Source organism: Ursus maritimus, unplaced genomic scaffold (assembly GCF_017311325.1).
Source record: "Ursus maritimus isolate PB19 unplaced genomic scaffold, ASM1731132v1 scaffold_14, whole genome shotgun sequence".
Taxonomy (NCBI): Eukaryota; Metazoa; Chordata; class Mammalia; order Carnivora; family Ursidae; genus Ursus; species Ursus maritimus.
In genome coordinates this window covers 8,677,381-8,693,078 of record NW_024423786.1, presented here as the reverse complement: position 1 = coordinate 8,693,078, position 15,698 = coordinate 8,677,381, and the positions used below count along the sequence as shown (strand labels likewise).

Here is a 15,698-nt window from a genome sequence, read left to right as displayed (position 1 = left end):
ATGCATTACTGGGTAACCGTGAGGCCTCACCTCAAACTGGGTAGTCTTAATTGGCAGTAGAACCGATCTGTCTGGTTTCATGACTCACCGGGCTGCCAAAAACAGGACAGGAGAAAGCCACTGCTGTCTCGGATTGAAAGAGCAAGTACAACAAATGCAAAATGGGCTCAAAGTAGGAGTGCGAGCGCGAAGATCCCTAACCCTAGGGATGCAAGGAAAGGGCCTAAAATTTTAAGATTAATATTTAATTTGAAATGCTTTGGTGGTGTAAGCAAGGTTCTCAAATCGGGTGAGTAAAAAACTCGGATGACCATGTCTTTAATCTCCCCTTTACCTGGAGGAAAAATACTACGAAAAGGGTCTTAAGTAGTAATAACACACAGTCTTGATGCTTAAAATCAGTCCGAGGTGAATGCCTGGACTCCCATTTCCCTCCTCCACCCCTATTGTAATTACTTTGTGACACAAACTCAAGTCTGTGGGAAGAGAGAAATCTTAACACCTGCTCAATCCCCTGCAGGACAACGCCCAGACACCAGGTTAAGGCTGGGCAAAAGAGTACCGCCCACAAACGAGAAAGAGCGACTTGACATGGAGGCGATGACGAGATCGCGGGGGAGGGAGGGATTCTTCTAGGCCCAGGGCGGTCCTTAGGAGACAGGAGGCAGCAGAGAACTCCCATAAAGGTATTGCGGAACTCCCTTCCCCCTACCGAGAAGGGTGCGGCCTTCTCTCCGCCTCCTCCACTGCAGATCCCTTAGGATTGCAGGTCGCGCCGATATTTGGGAGAACATGCACCTCCCTCCCACAAACCAGCAAGACCGACCCCCGCTCTTTCCCCCACCCCCGCGAGTCCGAGAGCAGATCCGGCTTGTCTCGTCCTTCAGGCGGCGGACGCCCGGGGCGGAGCCGCAGTCGCCGCCACCCAGAAGCCTCGGCCCAGCAGCCCGCCTCCGCCTCCAGCGCGCGCTTCCTGCCACGTTGCGCAGGGGCGCGGGGCCAGACACTGCGGCGCTGGGCCTCGGGAAGGACTGTACCAACGACCGCCTCCCCCCCCACCCCTGCTGACCCGCTCAGTGGTTTCGCTCATTTGGGACTCGAGCCAATGGCATGGGGCCGTCCCCCGGGCTTCAGCAACCAATCAGATGCCGAAGCCGAGCAGTCGGCGGGTAAACCGACTCCCTCCAAGGAAGGGGCGGGTGGAAGGACGCCCGCTCGGGAGACACTTTCACTGACCCTCCACCCCTCGCGGGAGGTCGACCGCGCCCGTCCTCCAGCTCTCTCCCCACCCCATCTACCTACCCATCCCACCCAGGGAGCAATGCGAGAGTCCCCAGGCGGCTGCGCACTCCCGAGGCTGTAACTGACAGGCGCTTTACTCCAACCAAAACACGCCATTTGTGTTTTCACACACGGCGGGAGGAGAAGCGGCCAATCAATGACAAGAGGTGAGCCGGAAGCGCTCCTCCCTCTGCAGGAGCAATGGCTCCGTCCGGATTCGAGCCTTTTTCGCTCTTCTCCCTCCCCCTCCGGTTGCCGCAGGGCGGGCCACACTCCTGCCTGCCTCTGACCACCTCTTTCCCTTCCAGCTTAACAAACGTTATACTCCCAACTTCCCGCGTAGGAAGGCAACCCCCATCCATTAGTCGGACCGCCTCAGCCACCCAACTCCCTCCAGTCCACCGGTCCACCCCTCCCACCAGAGTCCCGCTCCCCTACCTAGCCGAGGCTCTCTGAGGAGCCGGAGCCCCAGAGCACAGCCTCTTCTCTAGGCGGCCCCGGCGGCTTCCGCTGATTGGCGGCGAACTGGCCAATGGGTGCGGGGCGGTGGGCGGAGAGGCCAATGGCGCGGCGGGAGGGGGCGTGTCCCGGGTGCCCCTGGCGCCGGCGCTGGGAATCCCCGTGCGGTCAGTGGCGTTTCCGCTCGGGCAGCGGGCTGAGTGAGCTGCCGCCGCCGCCGCCGCCGCCGCCGGGGGAGGGGCGGCCGCCGCCCGCCTGCGCTGAGAGACTCACGCAGCCCCAGTCCCGCCAGTCCGCCAACACTGTAGTGCCGGCCCCCCCCTCCTTCCCTGGCCCTTCCCCCTCCCCGCCTTTGGCTCGCTCCGCCTTTCTGTCCCCCACCCCCACTTCACGGGCACGGGCCATTCCCGGCCAGGAAACGCCGTGGCGCCGCGTTGGGCCTAACTCGAGTCCTGCTGCCTCCCGGGAGTGCTGTGCGCCGCAGCCCGGGCCCAGGCCCCGGCAGCGCCTGGGACAAGGTAAGGGTCCGACAGAAAAGAGAGACCTAGCCTCACGACCGGGCCCTGGGGGAGGGAAGGGTCACCTCCTCCGTCTCCCCGCGCTCGCTCTCGGGACGTGGGCCTGGCCCTCCCCAGGCTTTTCACAGGAGGATGCTGCCCCTTCTCATCCCCCTCGCTGCCCCGCACACACCATTGCACCCCTCTTTCCCAGGGAGAGAGGCCCCCTTCGTAATCTAGTCGACCCCAGTACCCTTTTCATGCCTTTCCTGGGTCAGGACGCTTCCCCTCCCCCACGCCTCTTCACCCCTTTTTCTGGGAACTGCCTACTCCACGTTTACCTTTTACTTGAGGATAGGCCTCTCCCTGCCCTCCTCTAAAAATGCACAGGCATACTTTTTTTCCCTAACCCCCACCCCCACCCCCTTTCGCGCGGCCTTGTGACAACTCTGATCTCTCGGGGGGGAGCTCGATCCCCCCTCCATAATGTTCTGGACGCCTTCAGTCTCGTTCTCGGGCCCCCATCTCAGATGATTTCTTCTTTTCCCACACTAGAGACGTTACCTTCGCCACCCCCACTTCACATTCTTGGGCTCTCAGTGGCGTATGCCCCAGTATCTGAGATAGCCTCATTGAATTTGTAGGGTTCGAGCTTTGGAGTTGGGCCAGATTGTGTCGTTTTTCCTGCCTTGGGCGTGGAGAGCGATCATTTGAGAACGTCTTAAAAGCAGGAAAATTTACCCTTTATGAATTCCCTTTCCTTCTGCGTGGAAGCCAGGGATGTGAGGTGAATGGTGGTAAGAAAAAGCCCTGGTTATTTAAGTAGGTGAATTGCGTGAGAGGGAAAGTTGAACTGTTGGGAAAGCCCCTTCTATGCTAATTTATTCTATAGAGCGCCTTTGCTTGTCTCACTTCGTAGGAATAACTGGTCTTTCCCTTGGATACTGATGCTGCAGCCAGCTCTGCTGGTCTGGGTCAGGGGTGCGTGTATGACCTGCATTTTCTGCTTTCTCATGTTACTTGTGCAATGTGTTCACCAGTAACTCATTTCTTACCCAGAGCTCAGGGTTCCATTGGGCTTTGTCTGTACTTTAGTTCATTTCTCCAATTTTCTCCGTGGTCATACTAGTGAAAAAGTCCCCAGGTTCTCTGCTAATTTCTTTTATAACTTGACTAAACAAGTTTCTTTTAAATGACATATTTGTGATCCAGATCGTATTTACATTTTTTGTTGTTGTTGGGCCCATGTTGCATAGCTATACTTTTGATTGGGGAGGATCCAGCTGAGTTGAGTGTTCAGAGATTTTCAGGAGAGTGTTTGTGTATCTTATTTGGGAAAATTTCTTGATAGTTAATTTTATGTCATTAATGTTTTTAGGTCACTCTAAGAGAAAAGTTGTAAGTGGTAATTTTAGATGTGTGTAATGTGGATGTGAGTTAGGACTAAAGCAAGAATATTCACATAATCAGAGGTTTCTGGGCCTCTTGGAGGACACAAGAAAATTTTTTTTATTGGATTTCTTCCAGTTTTCTCAGGAGGATCATTAGTTTTCTTCTATAGCCCCAAATTCTGGCCCGTTACGGGATTAGAGTCTTCAAGGGTTACTCACACTGTCATTATGTATAGAAAAATGAATTATGTCCTTTGATAAGACACAAGGCTCTGTCTCTAGCTGCAAATTTAAATTTGACTATAAAGAGAGTGTTTGGAAAATTGGCCTTTTAAAGATGAAAACTTAATCTTCATTCCTACAATTACTGGCTTAATTTAAAAATGGATATTTGGAATTTATTTGGTGAATTTTTATTTTTTTAATAAAAGACCTTAGTTTAAAACTAAAAGGGTGACCTTAAGATTGTTTCTAAAAGCATAATTCCAGCCCTTCTGGCAGGGAGCACTGGTCCAAAAAAAAAGAAAAAAGAGTATGTAAGGAGTGGGGGTGGGGTAAGGAGAAGGTTGTTCCTTTGGGTTGGATCACAGGGGTGAGTATACAAGGCAGCAGCAGCTGCTGGCTCTGGAGCTCTGGTTGCTACGTGAGAAGCTTGAGTAGTGCTGGCTGCTGTCTCCAGGGAAGGACAGCAGTGCAGCGTCCATTAATGCTGTTGGCTGCAGGGAGCTGCACTTAGGCGATGGCTGCTTCAGGACTAAGAAGAAACCTTGCTTTCTTGGGAATTTTGACTGCTGAGCTGGTTTGCATTTTATTGGTGGGGAGATGAGAGTTAGCAGTTCAGAACCTTCTATCCATTTTGGATATCAGCATCTGGAAAATGGATCGTAGTTAAAGACTCTTCTTGTTTTGTTTTTGTTTTTGGGTTTTTTTGGGCAGATTTTCGGTTTTTATCTGAGGATTTGTGCTTGGATAGATCTGAAAGTTCCATTAGAGTTTTAATTTTTCAATCCATTTATAACCAAAGTAATAAGAATTTAAGGATCCTCCAGAGAACCAGAATGGGAAAAATCCGTTCTTTTTTCAGCAACTGACGTGTTTCCTCCATCTCTTTAATTATTGAATTAATTTTGATATTTTGTTGTTTGTGTGCCTCCTTCCTTCTCTCAAGTTGTTAGGCCACGTTTACTTTATTGAATAGATAAGTTTCGCTAAGCATATTACTACATTTGGAATTGTAAACTCTAAAAAGAACTGCTCTTTTTGGAATGATTTCTAAATATAAATCTCGGAAGTATTTTCTTAATTTCTGTATTAGTATAGACTTCTCTCGATTAGATTTTTTCTTTGGCATTTGACCTATAAAATTGATTCATTATATATGTGTTGGATGTAGTCTTGTAAGATCACAAGGATGTATGTTTGGCCGTGATCCATTTGAAATAAAGGATGGTCCAGAAGGAATATTCAGAAATCGAGTAAGTCTAGAGTACAGGATACTTGAAAAGAGAGCCTCTGAACCCCTTATGTGGTCTCCCTTTCCCCCACAGCTCTTGCACATTAGGCAGATCTTTGATTCGGCAGAACAGTTTGTTGAGTATGGAAGTACTTGAAGGAAAACCACCACCCAAATATACCACCACTTACATAGTATCTAACAGATGTCGGTGTGTTTTCTTCCCCCCACCCCTCCAAGACGCTTGCATCCTATTTTTTTACCCCAGAATTTTGATATTTTCAGTTTCATGTAAATGTACTTAAATCCCACAATCATCTATAATGTGTAATCTGACTCTGGCACTTGTGGCAGGGAACCAAAAAGAATGGAAGTGAGTTTTGTCATTCACAAATGTGGCTTGCATTGTCTCTTAGTGATACAAGCAAACTAATGAAATAGAACCTTTAACGAATAATTTTAGATGGTTCTATTCTTATTAGTATTACATATAAAAGATGCCATATCAAATAAAGATGGTTTCACTCATACTGGGTATTTAACATAGCTTAGATATAAATGTAAATGTCTTTTAGTTTAAGTTATTACATAACATGAAAGTTACCTTGTAAAATAATTGCTTTTTCACTTGTATTTTCTATTGTTTGGAACCCTTTGTGATCTTGATGTAATCATTTTCTGAAAGATCATAGAGGCCCTTTTCATAGGATTTATTTAACCAGTATGTTTGAAAATTTTTGTATCTTCTGATACTGTTTTGTGTCTAGGAACTTACATATTTTCTGAACTTACTCTGGCCTTTCTAATGGAGGGTTGACATCTCATTTTTTGCTTTTGGATAGGAGAATAATATAGTGCAAAATGGAGCTGTGCAGACAACCGCTCTTACCTTATCCTCTTCGTGTTGAAATAACTTAATGAAACATGAGGCCACAGTTATCAACAATCATTGGATACATCTTATTGAAAATTGGATTATGATCTAGAATGAAATTTTCTTCTAATTTCTGGTTCAGCTCTGGTGATTTGTCAGCTCAGTCTGAAACTAGAAGGCTTAGCAGTGAATTTTATTTATAAAACTTTCAGGTATTGAAAACTAAAACTTACTGAGAAGGTTATTTTCTTTAAGACAAAATGTACTTTGAGCTCTGTAAAATGTGTGAGATAATGTATATTTAGTAATACGACTGGTAGTTATTTGTAATTTGATTAAAAACATCCTCTCAGATGCTTGGGTGGCTCATTCGGTTAAGCTTCCTATTTGTTATCAGCTCAGGTCTGGATCTCATGGTTGTGAGTTCAAGCCCCGTGTTGGGCTCCATGCTAGGTGTGGAACCTACTTGGGAAAAATTCCTTTCAGAGGCAGTCCTTAGAAAATAAGTATAATGCATCTGTGTTAGACAAGTATTGGTACCATTCCTTACTGCCAACAATTCCAAAATACATGATGAAATGGCACTTTTAACCTTAACCTTTCACTTGCTGTAGCGATTGATCTCTCTTGTGGTAAAGATTCAGAGAAATTGATGAAAGATAGAATACCATTTCTTTCATTTATCAATACATATTTTGTTAAATCATTTAGAATCTTCTGAAATTGTCCTATTGTATATTCAGTTCTAAATTGATATCCAGTAATGGGGGTGGGGGACTGTTAGAAAGCATCACTTTAGAAAAACTTTATGAAGGAAACCATGACAAATAATAAAGAAACAATGACACTAAATCTCAGCCTACTTTATAGGAGCTTCACTGAGGAAGGAATTTGTAATCCCATCCTGTCTCACTCAGTTTTTCCATCATATTGATTTTGTTTGCTGAATACCTCCGGGAGAGATGTAAGGGTCACATTAAGTATCTTTGATATAAAGACAAGGAAAATAAATTTTTTTGCTTATTGGAATAGTATCTTCGTATTGTTAAAATACCAAGATTATTACCGAGTTTTGCTTTATGTATATGCGTGTTGGTTTGGTCTGACCGCTTTCTCTTCTGTGCTTTTCTGTCTTCCTTGTAGTCTGAGAATTTTCAGAGTTTAGATGGCAAATTGAAGTGGTAAGAATCATTTCCTTAGCTATGTTGGGTATGTATATACACCCAGAGCTGGGTATACTCTTTGGCCTATGTTATGAATCATAAAATAAGCAGTGGATATAGGAATTTGTAAGAATTTGTTTCTGTCTGGGGATTCAAGTTTTTGACGTGCTACCTAATTAAGGGAAAATGCCGAATTCCTTGCTGCTCTGTTTGAAAAATAGATGGAAGCATGGGAGGAGCCTGAGACTTCTGCAGCAGGATTTGGTCTGAGTAGAAAAGGAAGATTTTTGTTTCAAATTGCCAGCTGCTTATGTCAGACTGACTCCCTTATTATGCTTTTAGTTGGCCTGTCAATATGGCCAAACAGCTAGATAAGTGCGGGGCAGGACAAAGGGCTCTTTACACAGCGGGGAGGCAGTGTTGGTGGGGGAGGGGCAAGAGGTAGGAAAGGCAGGAGGAGGAGGTTCTTTTCCCTGGGAGATTATTCAGTTTGGCATACAATTAAAGAAATCATTTATAGTTCCCACTCGAGCATTGAATTTGTGCCAACTATATACTCTTAACCCCAAATTTAGTATATCCCTGAATATCGGATAAAGACCCATTGCCTCCTCCAAGGAAAAATAAAAAACTAAAGCTTTGTATAGGTTAAAAGAAAATAAATCCCATGCCTTCCACCCTCCTGAATACAAGTCACCTCCTGAGGAAACCAGTTCTAGAGCATCTGACAGCTGAATTCTCATTAAGAAATGGAAAAGAATATTTTATCTGCATAAAACTTTTATGTTTCAATATATATATATAGTCTTTATTTAGACTAGGATTAGGCCAGAATAGGTAGAATAATTTGTTTCGCTTTGTGAAATAGTTGCGTATTGTTAGCTCCAATTTTACTTTATTTTTTAAGATTTCATTTATTTATTTTAAGCGATCTCTACACCCAGTGTGGGGCTTGAACTCACAACCCTGAGATCAAGAGTCACATGCTCTACCTACAAGGCAGCCAGGTGCCCCTGTTAGCTCCAGTTTTTGACCAGAAATATGGAGAGCACCCTACAGAATATATGTGTTGGATTGCCATCATATAAAATGCTAACTGAAAAAGGCTACTTATTTGTCTCATCCCTACTTCCTGGAGAACGTGATATTCCCTGGAAATTACTCCCAAGGTGCTCTCCCCCCTTTTTAGGTTAGGCACAACCCAGTTTGATACATTTGTATTCAGCTCCCAGCAGAAAGTGGGGTGGTTGCATCTAGCTTATTAGAATAATATGAATCGTGGAGTTGGAAGAGATTTGTCAGTTACCTGGCCCTTTAAGCAAAATCACAATGAAATATTTCAAAGTTTGGGCCCTTTTTAAAGTTTTCATTGAAACGTTAAACCAATCAGTGTCCTGAACAGTATTTTTAGTTAGTTTTCTTAATTTTTTATTTTTTTTAAGATTTTATTTTTAAGTAATTTCTTTACCCACGGTGGGGCTCGAACCCACAACCCTGAGATCAAGAGTGCATGCTCCACTGACTGAGCTAGCCAGGTGCCCCTATTTTTAGTTACTTTTAAAATAAATGTCAAACAGTACATGTATGCCAGTTGCTTTAAAAAAATATATGTATAAAAGAATTGCATTCACATACAAATTAGATAGCAGTTATTTGGATTAGAAAAGATTCCTCTTTTTTTTTTTTTAAAGATTTTATTTATTTATTTGACAGAGAGCGATACAGCCAGCGATAGAGGGAACACAAGCAGGGGAAGTGAGAGAGGAAGAAGCAGGCTCCCAGCGGAGGAGCCCGATGCGGGGCTCGATCCCAGGACCCCAGGATCACGCCCTGAGCCGAAGGCAGATGCTTAACGACTGAGCCACCCAAGCGCCCCCAGAAAAGATTCCTCTTTTATAAAGGAGGGTATGCTAAGGTTCTTTTAAATGCTTAATATATTTTAAGAGAATTTGATTTTTGGAGATAATTGGTTTGAACTCAGTTTTCCAAGAGTACATCTGTTACTTAACATTGAGGTACCTAATATTGAGGTACCACCTGTATTGCAGTGTTATTAAACTAGCCTTAAAGCTTTGCCTTCTATCCCAACTATGCCAGAGATGATAAAGGGAACTGCAGTGCTAACTTTTGCTCATAGTTTTGGACCTTGTGACTGTTAGCAAAGAAGAGATGTTTTAACTTAATAGAATAACTAGAAAAAATGGTCTTTAATGCACATTCTAATATTAAGCAAACCTGGTCAAGTTTTGTGTCATTTCAATCCTCTGTGAAGGAAAGATACATATGTTACCCACTTAACATTATATTTTTATATGTAATGGTTTTTGCAGTAGGGATATAATGTTTTGACCTGAAAAGGTAAATTTGAGTGTAATAACATTATATTTTTATATGTAATGGTTTTTGCAGTAGGGATATAATGTTTTGACCTGAAAAGGTAAATTTGAGTGTAATTATGATTGCCATTAGTTAGAAGGTTTTTTTATTAGTGAAATAGCAACAACATGAAGTTTAGTGAGCTATATTTTTTATTACCATAAAAATTCGGGATAGTCATTTCTTCTCTTTATAGTTCGCTCACGTGGATTATTTCCATAGATTTGTGGGACTAAAATAGAAGCCATCTAGTTCAAAACCTGGCCTCCATTCCAGATTGTTTTCTCTACATGCACCACATTGCTAACATTAGAGTAAACATCCTTTCATACACATGTGCATGTACACACACACTCCTCTTCCCAAATAACTAGAAATCTCTTCATCTTGGGTTCTTCTGCTACTATTACCTGAATCTTGTCAGAGGCCCTAAAAAAGTTTGGGGCAGGGGTGAGAGGGGGGCAAATTTTGATCCCAGAGGTTTTAATAACTGCTTTGGATCCCCAAACAGCTAATTGATTTTCAGTGAGACCTCACCAGCAGTAGACGAGAATGGAGGTGAAACACAGCACTGTACCTCATCTTGCCTGTGCAGCTGCTCCACCTTATTTCCTGCTATTATTATCCCACAACGGCTCTCCCCAGCAAAAAAGAAACTAGGACAAAGGGGGAAAATTGGATGGGCTCATAAGATTTTTTATTATGGTTAGGTTATGGCTTTGTTTATATGTATTTAAGGACAAAGTTAATTTGTCCTTAAAAGTCAGTAGTGAAAGAGATTTTATAACTTCAGTGTCTTCCACTTTGTTTCTTAATAAACCCATTTCAGATTCTTAGCCTTACAGGAAGAAAAAATGTTTTTAAGCATACTTAATTTTCGTTGGCTGTTCACACAATCATCATTACCACCAGATGCCACCTCGAGTATTAACTTGAAGAAAGGGAGAAATCTCTTCTGTGGATAATGTTTGCAGTTTTATTGGGAATTACTTACTTGTGTAACATAGACCTAAGACTAAAATAAGGTTAAAAAGTTAAACCTATATATATGTTTGTCCCTTTACTTTAGTGGAGGTGAAATTAATTGTTTGCACACAAATTTTTCATCTTTCAGTTCTTTTTTCAAGCTGTGTAATTTATTTTCTTAAAGCTTTCTCTTTCCCTTATCACCACCCCAAACAAGAATTTTTACCATTTTTATTGTCTTCTGATGCTGAGATTTTCTTCTCCCCACTCCTGAAATATGAAGAGTCAAATAAAACCCAGTAATCTAATAAGTTGTGTGTACTGCTGAGTATAGTAAGGGATTATAAATGCATAACTCTTAGAAATTATGATCTGGTTAGGATGTTCTAGTATCATGTTAGCATATTTTGTAATGTTAACATGTTAATTTTAACATATGTCCATATGGATCTCATTGTTTGATATTTGCACCCATTGTTTGTCATTTTGTATGAGGTTGTTGTGGTCTTGTTCCCCTTCCCCCCTCTGGTCTCCATGGTTTTTTATTCCTGCCCTGTTACGATCTTTGGCCTATGTTTAAAATCTCTTTCTTTCTGCCAGCCTCAGTGCTTGCCACAACACATACAATTTGTACTCTCACATCTCTGTGAAGGAGGATGATCTCTAGTTAATAAGCAACTGTTTGGGCATTCCCAGCATCCAAGGAAGGTTTTATTTAAGTGGAAAGACCTGTTGGCAATTAGACTGCCTCTGCATTTATGTTACATTTTCCTTTATTAATGTAGGCTGTTGAGAGTTGACTTGTTTCATAAGAGAAACCAGACAGAAAGGGAAGAGACAGATACGGTTACTTAAAAAATAAATGTTTATTATGATAAAGTTTGGGTTAGAATCTAAAGGGCACTTTTTTAAACTGTATTTTAGTTCTAAAGACAAAAGAGTTTAACCTCCTAAAATAGAACAAAGACAAAACGGGCTTTTAGGGCAGTAGGATTGATTGCATGCTGAATGTAGCATTAGATTGTTGTACGAATGCATAAATTTTTATTTTCTCAATTTCTATGGTGCAAATTACTGTGGCCACACAAATTAAATGTCTTCAGGCCCACAGCCTGAAAAATATTAAGTGGAATGACTAAATAAACAAATAAATAACAGGAAGATCTGAGGAAAATGTAGAAGCAAGTCCAAATTTTTGAAGTCTCTTTTTAATTATTTTTGTTCTTGCTAGACATATTTAGTTTTATTTATGGCGGTTAGAACTTTAAAGTCATAACCTAGTAATAGAACAAAATAAGGGTAGGTTGACATGGTATTGGTGCACATTTTAGGATGAAGCTAAAACTATTCTGTATTGTTACATTTTTTCATATTTAGGCTACTTTTATTGAAAAAGTTTACCCGGTATTTTAAAATTTATGAAGTGGCATAAAATACTCACAGATTAAATGGGTAGTCACTTTATTGGTGGCTCATTTTATGAGCAATACTAAAACCAGATATTTACTAAAAATCCCCAAAAGAAAATTAAGCTAGCATCGCTACGGAGCTTTGAATTTACTGTAGCCAGACTACTTAGAACAGAATAAGTAGGTAATAATGCCAACCCCAAGGCTCTTACTTTGGAGCCTCGGCTGGTTAACCTGAGCCAGATGTTTTTACCTCACTCTTCCTAACTTAACTCCTAGGTCACTAAGATTTGAAGTGTTACTGGGAATAAGGTATCCATTCATCAACTGAGTAGGAGTCTTAGCAGGCCGTGTGTGGAGGCCCATGGGAAGACCTGTATTTTAAGAGAAGCGAAGCTCTTGAATAAGTGTAACTTTCCCTTCATAGTTTATCATGAATAGTTGTTATGAAAAGGAATGGCTTGAAGTTTGTAGAATAAACTGAGCAACAAGAAAAGACACAGACATCACACTTTATGAAGTAACTATGTGCCAAGCAAGAAAGAGGGGGAAAAATTTTATAGAATGCTTTAATTTTTCTGAATTTTATAATATTATGAATGTGTTTCTTTGGAAAATCATTACTCAGAGGACTGAGTTGAATATCGTTTGTGAAAACAGTAAAAAAATAAATTTAAACTTTTGTAGATAGAGTGACTGTATGTCTCAATTTCCCTGGGACAGTCCTGGTTTATGCCAACCCATAATTAGTAATAGCCCCCCTTTCACTCTCAAAAATGTCCCAGTTTGGGCCATAAATTATATGCTTGCCCTAATTACAGAGGATCGTGGAACTTTTCTTGACTACATAGCAACCCAATTTTCTTTTATATAGCTCTTTGGTTCTCCTCTCTGCTAGGATTTATCTGTTGGCCTGTCTTAACCCCTATTTCCACATGAACAGTTCTTGGAACACCTTTTTCTTTTGCTTTTAGGTGTTGATGAGGGAGGATATATACAGATTTGATAATTACAAATAAAGTAAAAAAAAGAAAGAAAAATGGATTCCCTTTGGATTTTATTTAAATCATCCCATTTGGGGGTGCCTGGATGGCAGTTAAGCATCTGCCTTCAGCTCAGTTCGTGATCTCAGGGTCCTGGGATGGAGCCCTGAGCCCTGCACCCCGAGCCCTGGGTCGGGCTCCCTTCTCAGTGGGGAGTCTGCTCTCCCGCTTCTCCCCCCCCAGCTTGTAGGCACGCTCTCTCCCTCCCTCCCTCCCCCCTACCCCTGCCTCTCTCCCCTCGCAAATGAATAAATAAAATCTTTTTAAAAATAAGTAAACGATTCCATTTGATCGGGATAAGGTCTGTACATTGCATTAGGCTGATAAATTTGAGTCTTTGTACTTTATGGATTCTCTCTTTTATATGTAATATACTTGTTAAAATTACCATTGTGTAAAGAGTTCCTACTGTGGATGTTGGAGGCTGCATCTCCATGGTGTCATTTAGCATATTGCATTAGATGTCCTCCCCTGCCCATATTTCATGTAAATTAGTTATTAGGTGGATTGTAAGTATACTTTATAATAGTACTTTGTACTTCCATTAAGAGTTACATAACATAGGGCACCTTGGTTGTTCAGTCAGTTAAGTGTCAAGTCTTGATTTTGCCTCAGTCATGATCTCAGGGTCCTGGGATCGAGCTGTGTGCATCTGGCTCCTGTGCATCTAGCTCCGAGCTCAGCAGGGAGTCTGCTCAAGGATTCTCTCTGTCTCGCTATCTCCTCGCTCTTTCTCAGTCAAATAAATAAATATTTTTTTAAAAAGTTTCATAATATCTATGTGATGTTAAGCTGCTATTGGTATTCATTGCCTGGATCAGCCATTCTTAAGCTTTACGCTCTTAAAAATTGAAAGCCCCAAAGAGATTCCAAGGATTACATCGAGATTTACCAGATTAGAAATTGAAACAAATTTTTTTAATTACTTATCAGCTAATTTTAAAATAATGGTAGCAAATCCTGCTAACATAAATGACATTGCTTTTATGAAGAATAACTATATTTCCAAAATTTTTAAAAAGTGCATTGTTTTACATTTTTGCAAATCTCTTCAGTGTCTGACTTAATAGAAGACAGCTGCTTTCTCACAACTGCTTCTGCATTTAATTTGTTGTGATAAGTTGTTTTGGTTGAAGACTGAAGAAAATCTGCCCTCACATTGATATGTAGTTGAAAAGAGAAAGACTTCACATACCCCCTGAAAGAATTTGGGGAACTTCAGCAGTTCTCAAACCACACGTTGAGAACAATGGGCCTAAGAGCCATTATTTCCTTTATTGTTGCAAAGTGGTGATATTTTATCACTACTTCATTTATTTTCTGTAGTACTCCCTCTCGTATATTTGGTTATCCTAAGGTATATTTTGAGTGCAAAAGGCAAGATCAGTGTTTGTTTTTTCCCCCTTACCGGTTTTCAAAATAATGGGTTGGTAACCTAGCAGCCTCCATTGGTGATCATTGAAGTGTTATTATAGTGTACCTGTGATCTGAAATATGTTTGATATGTTTCAGTCCCATGCAGTTAATTATTTTTGACATTCAAATTGTCCTACATTTGGCTGTTGTCTTCTAAGCCCTTTTTACTTATTCTCAATTGTTTCCTGGCTTATTTTTTTGATTGGTTCCTTGCCTTCTAGTGTGACAGGATGTTCTAGGATCATTTTGTACATTTTCTGCCCCAAACTTGGAATTACTCATTTCTGCAACACACTGGTTTCTTTTAGGGGGGAAATGGTACCTAGAGACCACAGTGTGGTTGCTAGGAGTGTTCATTACTCTTGGGATGGTCCTTGTTTCTAGATCTTTTCAATGAACAGGACTAAAAAATGTTTTTTCTTTTTTTGTTTCTTTTAAAAAATACCAGTTGTTGGTATTTGGTAACTTTTATTTGGAATTCAGTACCACATTATTTTTTATATAAGTCTAACTTTTTTTCCCCATGCCCCAAATCCCAGTTTCCACTAACACCAGGGCCTTTACTCTTTGCTTTGTCCCACATTGCACACACAACAGTTTTAGAATGCTGGAACAGTATGATCACTGGAAAGTGAGATTGTTTATACCCTTGGAATACATCCTTCTAAGGATATACCATCAAATTATGTTTTAAAGTCACTTGGAATGATTATTTTCTATGTGGCTATGCCACCAATTTGATAGACAGTGAGGTTAATTTATTTCAACTCAATCTTAGATTTTTCAGGGATTACTTTTTGTTTTATGCAAAATAGCATTACTAAGTAAAATGTACAAATCTGCATGTAGTCAGGGAAATCTAGCTTATAGTCTTTTCCGCCCCGTTTTCTTCCTGTCCCTATATGTAAGAGTTGACAGATTCATCATGAATATTTAAAGTGATTTTGTCATAGTATTTCTATTATAACGCAAAAATCATTTAAGTTAATTTACTAAAACTATCTGCTGCTAGATTTTTCAGTAACTAATATTTTTAGTTCATGGAAGAGGATCATGGACTTTTCTGTTCTCCTAGGAAGCAGAATATCTGGCCTTAATATATATAATTCAGGATAAGAAATTTCCTTTCTCTAGTAGAAATGATCTTTCTTGAAATGCTAGATTATTTTGCATTTGTCTCTGATGATTTCAAGTACTTAAACCTGACTACCACTTGGGACACTGGTGCTACTTGTAGTAGAAAGCTCATCAATTAACATTCTTTGAATGGTTCCCTCTTAGACCTGAAAATAGTATCTTAGAAAGGATGTCATCTGCTCTTAAATGTTGTCATTTAAAATTCAAATTACTTGATTTTATAAGTCTTAAAT

General features: G+C 41.0%; 1 protein-coding gene across 9 annotated transcripts in view; it reads left to right on the top strand.

Moving 5' to 3' along the window:
* The first annotated feature begins 2,125 nt into the window (after positions 1–2,125).
* Positions 2,126–15,698, top strand: part of SETD5 (SET domain containing 5) — an 83,538-nt gene continuing 69,965 nt past the window's right edge. For all 9 annotated transcript variants that reach the window (XM_040628524.1, XM_008697927.2, XM_040628523.1 and 6 more), the window contains exon 1: positions 2,126–2,258. The gene's annotated coding sequence lies outside the window, so the exon portion shown is untranslated. The remainder of the gene's footprint in view (positions 2,259–15,698) is intronic.